Genomic DNA, 8,676 nt, shown 5'->3' on the forward strand with positions numbered 1-8,676 from the left:
GTACGATGAAAAAAAATTGGAAGTGGTATCCATGAGTACCGGAACAAACAAAAATGTGGCGTTTCAAAAAAGAGAAATCATTTATCCATAAAAAGGCAGCTCCAGGTCTTCAAGCATTAAAAAATGTGGGTCTGTGAATGTTCTGTCCGGTTAAGTGGTAGTGTGAGGCACCACAAACATGATCTTCACTGCATGGCAAATCCAAGAAAAATGCAAAGAATAGCACCAACTGCTGCATATGGCCTGTTTTGACCTCTGCATTAGGATTAGGGTCAGGGCCAAAGCCTTTGACTCTGTCAAACATGAAGGTTTAAGGAATATCCCCTTCAGATTTGGCTGCCTTCCACCTACTCCACCATGACAGCTGTGATCCTCACCTTATCTCAGTGAAGACTCAGTGAAGACAACAAGGCTGTGTCATTGCAGCAACCCTCTTGTCCATATTCCTCACTGCAATACTGCACTTCTAGCAACAACCCACAGGGCTGGAGATAATTTGCAGAACAAATGGGAAACTGTACCTTCAATCCAACACGGAAATCACTCCAACTTCAGTCATTGAGCTTCATTGTGCAGATGACGCTTGTGTGTGCACTCACTCAGAAACTGAGCTCCTGGTCATTCTTGACACATTCTCTGAAGCATATGAGAAAATGGGCCTTTCGCTAAACATCTGGAAAACTAAGGTCCTATTGCAACCAGTTCCAACAGCAAAACATCTCCCCCCTCAGATTCAGATCAATGATATTCTGGAAAAAGCGGACCATTTTCTGTATCTTGGGAACTTCTTCGCAACAAAGGCAGACATAGACAATGAAATACATCATCGCCTCCAATGTACCAGCTTAGCCTTTGGCTGACTGAGGCAAATAGTATTTGAGGACTAGGATCTCAAACCCAAGCTAAGGTCATGATTTAACAGGCAGCAGTGATCCTTACGCTTGTGTATGCTTTGGAGACTTGGACAGCTTACAGCAGATACCTTAAAGCCCTGAAGAAGCACAACCTGCAGTGCCCCTTGTAAGATCATCCAAATCCAGAGGCAAGAAAGATAGTCCAACAATAGCATCCTCTCCCAAGCCAATTTATCCAGAATCGAGGTGCTAATCACTCAAAACCAGCTCTGCTGGGCAGGACAAGTCGTTCATATACCTGGCTCCAGACCCCTGAAGCAACTGCTCAACTTGGAACTTTTTTGTAGTAGGAAACTTCCAGGAGGACAGCGGAAATGCTTTAGGGATGACCTCAAAGCATCCCAAAGTAGTCAAACATTCCCACCGACTCATGGGAGTCCCTGGCTTGTGACTGACCAAAATGGAGAAGGTTCATTTGAGAAGGCACCGAACACATTGAGGGACTTAGTTGGGAAATACTCAGAGGTGAAGCTGAGGTGTCAGAGAGAGCACACAAACCTCCAAACAACTTATCTACCCGATCCTTTAAGCACCACATGCCCTGCATGTTGCAGAGTCTGCAGATCATGCATCGGATTTATCAGCCATTTCAGACCCCATTGAATCGGAGTGTAAGCAAGTCACCCTCATCCTCCAGGGATATGGTGGCATTGTGGTATTGGCACTGACTACTATTCCAGCAACCCAGGGTAATTCTCTGGAGACCTGGGTTCAAATCCCACCATGGCAGATGGTGAAATTTGAATTCAGTGAAAATCTGGAATTAAAAGTGTGATGATGACCATAAAATCATTGCCCATCCATCTGGTTCATTAATGTTAATAAGGAAATCTGCTGATCTGGCCTACATGTGACTCAATGCCCACAGCAATGTGGTTGACTCTTAAATGTTGGCCTAGCTAGTGGTGCACATCCAATTAACAAATTTTTAAAAATCATGAGGGACCGCCTAATGGTATCTGCTTAAGGGAGTCAGTTTCACTGAAGGAAGCAGTTCCTTGCATCTACATTTTAGTAAGGGATTGGACCTCCTCATTACATTGTAGTGGAATTGACATCAATGGAAAAATAAAAGGATAAATGGCACACAGACAGAAACTCAGGAATCAGCAATGCAAAAGCTATTTGAAGGCTCAGTTAATAATGGCACATTTCAGACTAGGATATTTCCTGGTTTTGGATATTTCTGGTGCTTGCTGCATTCAACAATCTAAGCAGTACAGACACCAGCCACATTGTTGCTAGATTAGGTCAGCAGCAAGATATTGTAAGGGGGGAATTAAATGTATGTGTTAAAAAGAGAACACAGTAAGAATTTGTTGAACATACTTAAAATCTCCAGGCAGCCATTGATGCTAAGTATATTAACAGTTGAGGATAACCAGATGGACAGTGCACACAAAGAGGCTTTGAGTTTTTGTGTGATTTACACAGAAGTTAAGAGATGAGCTAATGTCCAGTAACAGGGAGGACAGCCTCTGTCACGCAGGGCAATTCAAGTGGTGCAATGATGCGGTGAAGTCTTGAGAAGTCTTGAGAGCTAGACTGGAGATAAAACATGGCATAAAATTAGATTAAGTATGCTCATCCCTCAGACAAGGGGAGGACAAATGATTTTAGCTTAGATATGGGAAGATGAACAATGGACAAAGAGGGGGCTTTGATGAAACACAAACAGTCTTGAGTTGTAAGAACCAAGGTCCTTGTGTACGTGTTTTAATTTTGATTGGATAATATAATTATGTATACATCCTTTAGAATAATTGGTTAGCAAAATCATATATTTATGTACTCAATAGGATAGAGATAGTATGGAACCGGTGTGTCGGTTACCGATTGGATGTTTCAAATGTGTGTGATAAGAAAAAGTACAAAAGTAGTGAAATGTAATCAATCAGGGAGCTGGGTCTTCGTTCTTAGGAATGATTGCGGCTTCCTTGCATATGCTTGAATAAAACCGGTTGAAAGGAAGCCTGAGTCTCGTGTGGTCATTGCGGGATCGGAGAGTATAACTTCTCCTCTTCAATATCAACCCATGATTCTTATTCCTCACTGCTGTCCAGTGACTTCTGTTGAAAAGTGCATGCATGTGGAGGAGATCTGATATAGCCAAGATGCCCTTCACCCAAGGTCTATTTACATTCATTGTCTAGATTCACACTTCAAGAATGGCCATTTAGCTGATGTTTATATGGCAAATGATACCTGTAAGAAACTATGGGTTGGATTTTAGTTCCTAGCTCCCAATTCCACTGTTGGAATGAGATTTGGGTGAGGAACGTGAAAATGCTGGCTAAGGGCCCCTGAGGGACATTTTGGAGCAGGTGGCCCCTTAATTCACCAATTAAGGATGGCAGGCAGGCTCCACTGCAGGGAGAGCCAAAAGGCTCTCACCGGCTGCCAGTACAGGTGGGAAAATGAGAGGCACCTCAAGATGCAGGTGCCCTCTGAAGACTTTAGGAAGTTTAAAAATCAGAAGGTTACAGACTATAAGAAGTTGTGAGGCTGCCATTGTGGAGGGGTCCTTCTGACAATCACGGCTGTGGGGGACAGGGACAGGAAATGAAATAAGGGATCACTGGGTTCCAGTCTGCTGCTGAGTGGCAACTTCCTCCATCAGTTGGGCTTCAGCCTGAGTGGGTGGCTAGTATGCTGTTTGGAAAATTTCAGATAGCATCTGATGAGTGCGCTCAATAGGCACTTTAAATGGCCTAAACAACTACCGGTATCTGGCCAGCACACTCACTTTTCAGCCCCAGAGGGAAAGCTCTCTGGTTAGAGTCATACCTGGCACAAAGGAAGATGCTTGTGGCTGTTGGACGTCAGTCATCTCAGTCCTTGTAGAGGCACCACTGCAGAATTTCCTCAGGGTAGTGTTCTAGGCCCAACCAACTTCAGCTGCTTCAGCAATGGCCTTCCTTCCAAAATGGAAGGTCAGAAGCAGGGACGTTTGCTAATGATTGCACAGTGTTCAGCACCATTCATGACTCTCCAGATAATGAAGCAGTCCGTGCCAATATGCAGCAAGGCCTGGACAACATTCAGGTTTGAGTTGTAAAGTGGCAAGTAACATTCATGCCACACAAATGCCAGGCAATGACCATATTCAACAAGAGAGAATCTAACCATCTCCCTTTCATTCAGTGGAATTACCAATGCTCAACATCCCGCTATCAACTATCCTGAGGGTAACCATTGACCAGAAACTGAACTGGACTAGCCATATATATACTGTAGCTACAAGAGCAGGTCAGATGCTGGGAAATCTGAGGCAAGTAACTCACTAAAGCATGTCCACCATCCACTCTTCATTTGCCTGGATGAGTGCAGTTCAAAGAATACTTAAGAAGCTTGACACCATTCAGGATAAAGCAACCCGCTTGATCAACAACCCATCCACCAACTTAAACATTCACTCCCTCCACCACCAATGAACGGTGGCAGCAATGCGTACTAGATGCACTACAGCAACTCACCAAAACGCCTTCAACAGCACCTTCCAAACCTGAAACCTCTACCACCTAGAAGGACAAGGGCAGCAGACAGATGGGGACACCATCACCTGCAAGCTCCCCTCCAAGCCACACACCATCCTGATTTGGAAATATATTGCCTGTTCCTTCACTGTCACTGGGCCAAAATCCTGGAGCACCCTTCCTAACAGCACTTTGGGTGTACCTGCACCAGATGGACTACAACAGTTCAAAAAAGTGGCTCACCACCACCTTCTCATGGCCAGTTAGAGACCGGCGACAAATGCTGGCCTTGCCATTGATGCTCACATCACATAAAAGAATTAATTAAATTAATAAATCCCAGAATGATCCTGAAATAGTGAGCAATTTTAGCAGATGAGATCAGGATCTGATGGAGCTTTATGCCCAGGTAGATCCCGCAGTGAATAACATTATTCATGGCAGATGCAGTATAATGCGAATAAGTGTGAAGTTATTCACTTTGGTAGGAAAAACAGAATGGCAGAGTATTATTTAAATGGTGATAGATTGGGAAATGTTGATGTGCAAAGGGACCTGGATGTCCTTTTACACCAATCACTGAAAGCAAGCATGCAGGTGCAGCAAGCAGTTAAGAAGGCAAATGGTATGTTGGCCTTCATTGCGAGAGGACTTCAGTACAGGAGCAAGGATGTCTTACTGCAGCTGTACAGGGCCTTGGTGAGACCACACCAGGAGTATTATATGCAGTTTTGGTCCCCTTACCTAGGAAAGGATATACTTGCCATAGAGGAAGTGCAGCGAAGGTTCACCAGATTGATTCCTGGGATGGCAGGATTGTCGTATGAGAAGAGATTGGGCCGCCTAGGCCTGTATTTGTTTTATTTTATTGTCCATTCATGGGATGTGGGCTTCGCTGGCTGGGCCAGCATTTATTGCCCATCCCTAGTTGCCCTTGAGAAGATAGTGGTGAGCTGCATTCTTGAACTGCTGCAGTCTATGTGGTGTAGGTACACCCACAGTGTTGTTAGAAAGGGAGTTCCAGGATTTTGACCCAGAGACAGTGAAGGAATGGCATTATATTTCCAAGTCAGAATGGTGTGTGGCTTGGAGGGGAACTTCCAGGTGGTGTTCCCATCTACCTGCTGCCCTTGTCCTTCTAGATAGTAGTGGTCATGGGTTTGAAAGGTGCTGTCAAAGGAGCCTTGGTGAACTCCTGCAGTGCATCTTGTAAATGGTACACACTGCGGCCACTGTGCGTCAGTGGCAGAGGGAGTGAATGTTTGTGGATGTGGTGCCAATCAAGCAGGCTGCTTTGTCCTGGACAGTGTCAAGCTTCTTGAGTATTGTGGGAGGCACACTCACCCAGGCAATCGGGGAGAATTCCATCACACTCCTGACTTGTGCCTTGTAGATGGTAGACAGGCTTTGGGGAATCAGGATGTGAGTTACCCATCGCAAGATTCCTAGCCTCTGACCTGCTCTTGTAGTCACAGTATATATATGGCTAGTCCATTTCAGTTTCTGGTCAATGGTAAACCCCCAGGATGTTGATTGTGGGGGATTCTTTTTTTTAATTTGTTCATGGGATGTGGGCGTCACTGGCTAGGCCAGCATTTATTGCCCATCCCTAATTGCCTTTATTCAGTGAGCATTTAAGAATCAACCACATTGCTGTGGGTCTGGAGTCACATCTAGGTAAGACCAGGTAAGGACGGCAGATTTCCTTCCCAAAAGGACATTAGTGAACCAGATGGGTTTTTATGACAATCGGCAATGGTTTTGTAGTCATCATTAGACTTTTAATTCCAGATTTTTATTGCATTCAAAGTTCACCATCTGCCATGGTGGGATTTGAACCCAGGTCCCTAGAGCATTACCCTGGTCTCTGGAATAGTAGTCCAGTGACAATAAAACTATACCACCACCTTCCCATTCAGTGATAACAATGCCATTGAATGTCAAGGGGCGATGGTTAGATCCCTGTTGTTGGACACGGTCATTGCCTGGCACTTGTGTGAAACAAATGTTACTTCCCACTTGTCAGCCCAAACTTGGATATTGTCCAGGTCCTGCTGCATTTGGACATGGACTTCTTCAGTAACTGAGGAGTCACGAATGGTGAACATTGTGCAATCATCAGTGAACATCGCTACCTCTGACCTTATGATGGAAAGAGGTCATTAATGAAGCAGCTGAAGATGGTTGGACCTTGGACACTACCCTGAGGAATTCCTGCAGTGATGTCCTGGAGCTGAGATGATTGACCTCCAACAACCACATCCATCTTCCTTTGTGCTAGGTATGACTCCAACCAGCAGAGAGTTTTCCCCCTGATTCCCATTGACTCCAGTTTTGCTAGGGCTCCTTGATGCCACACTCGGTTAAATGAGGCCTTGATGTCAAGGGCAATTACTCTCACCTCACCTCAGGAGTTCAATTCTTTTGTCCATGTTTGAACCAAGGTTGTAATGAGGTCAGTAACTTAGTGGCCCTGGCGGAACCCAAACTGGGCGTCTTTGAGCAGGCTATTGCTAAGCAAGTGCCGCTTGATAGCACTGTTGATGACTCCTTCTATCACTTTATTGATGATCGAGAGTAGACTGATGGGTTGGTAATTGGCTGGGTTGGATTTGTCCTGTTTTTTGTGTACAGGACATACCTGGGCAATTTTCCACATTGCCAGGTAGATGCCAGTGTTGTAGCTGTACTGGAACAGCTTGGCTAAGGTTCCGGCAAGTCTTGGAGCACAAGTTTTCAGTATTATTGCCAGAATATTGTCAGGGACCATAGCCTTTGCAGTATCCAGTGCCTTCAGCAGTTTCTTGATGTCATGTGGAGTGAATCGAAGTGGCTTAAAACTGTGACGCTAGGGACTTCCGGAGGAGGCTGAGATGAATCATTCAGTCAGGACTTCTAGCTGAAGATTGTTGCAAATGCCTCAGCCTTATCTTTTGCACTAATGTGCTGGTCTCCCCTATCATTGAGGATGGGGATATTTGTGGAGCCTCCTCCTCCAGTGAGTTGCTTAATTGCCCACCACCATTCATGACTGGATGTGGCAGGGCTGCAGAGCTTAGATCTGATCCGTTAGTTGTGGAATCATTTAGCTCTGTCTATCACTTGCTGCTTATGCTGTTTGGCATGCAAGTAGTCCGGTGCTCTAGCTTCACCAGGTTGACACCTCATTTTTAGGTATGCCTGGTGCTGCTCCTGGCATGCCCTCCTGTACTCTTCATTGAAAAAGGGTTGATCCCCTGGCTTGATGGTAATGGTAGAGTGGGGGATATGCCGGGCCATGAGGTTGCAGATTGTGGTTGAGTATAATTCAGCTACTGCTGGATTGGATGCCCAGTCCTAAGCTGCTAGGTCTGTTCAAAATCTATCCCACTTAGTACAGTGGTAGTGCCACAGAACATGATGGAGGGTATCCTCACTGTGAAAACAGGACTTCGTCTCCATAAGGACTGTGCTGTGGTCACTCCTACCGATACTGTCATAGACATCTGCAGCAGGCAGGTTAGGGAGGCTGAGGTCAAGTATGTTTTTCCCTCTAGTTGGTTCCCTCACCACCTGCTACAGACCCAGTCTAGCAGCTATGTCCTTTAGGACTCGGCCAGCTTGGTGCAGTGATGTCCTGGGACTCAGATGATTGACTTCCAACAACCACAATCATCTTCCTTTGTGCTAGGACTCCAATCAGTGGACAGTTTTCCCCCCGATTCCCATCGACTCCAGTTTTGCTGGAGCTCCTTGATGCCACATTAACGTCATGGGCAGTCACTCTCGCCTCGCCTCTTGAGTTAAGCTCTTTTGTCCATGTTAGGACGAAGGCTGTAATGAGTTCAGGAGCTGAGTGGCCCTGTAGAACCAAACTAAGTGTCCGTGAGTAAGTTATTGCTGAGTAAGTGCAGCTTGATAGTACTGTCAACGATCCCTTCCATCACTTTGCTGATGATCAAGAGTAGAATAATGGGGTGGTGAATAGATATCATAGAAGTTCCAACATTTTTCACTAACACTTGGAATACTGAGTCATCCCTCACCATCTAACTGAGCATAAACACAGCCCATCTACCACCAGCCATTAAACAGAAGTAAACCTATCTCACTCAGCATCAAATATACAAGTCGTCTTCCCCACTGCCCCACTCCTCCACTGAATAGAATCATTAACTGAACTGGTCCATTCCCACTCTCTATTGAAGGCATGTCTTAAAACATCACAACCCTACAGAGAATAAACTAGGCCATTTCTTTTGCACTGATCACAAATTTGACCACCCCCTTGCTCTCACTAAGACCAA

Source organism: Cetorhinus maximus, chromosome 8 (assembly GCF_964194155.1).
Source record: "Cetorhinus maximus chromosome 8, sCetMax3.hap1.1, whole genome shotgun sequence".
Classification (NCBI taxonomy): Eukaryota; Metazoa; Chordata; class Chondrichthyes; order Lamniformes; family Cetorhinidae; genus Cetorhinus; species Cetorhinus maximus.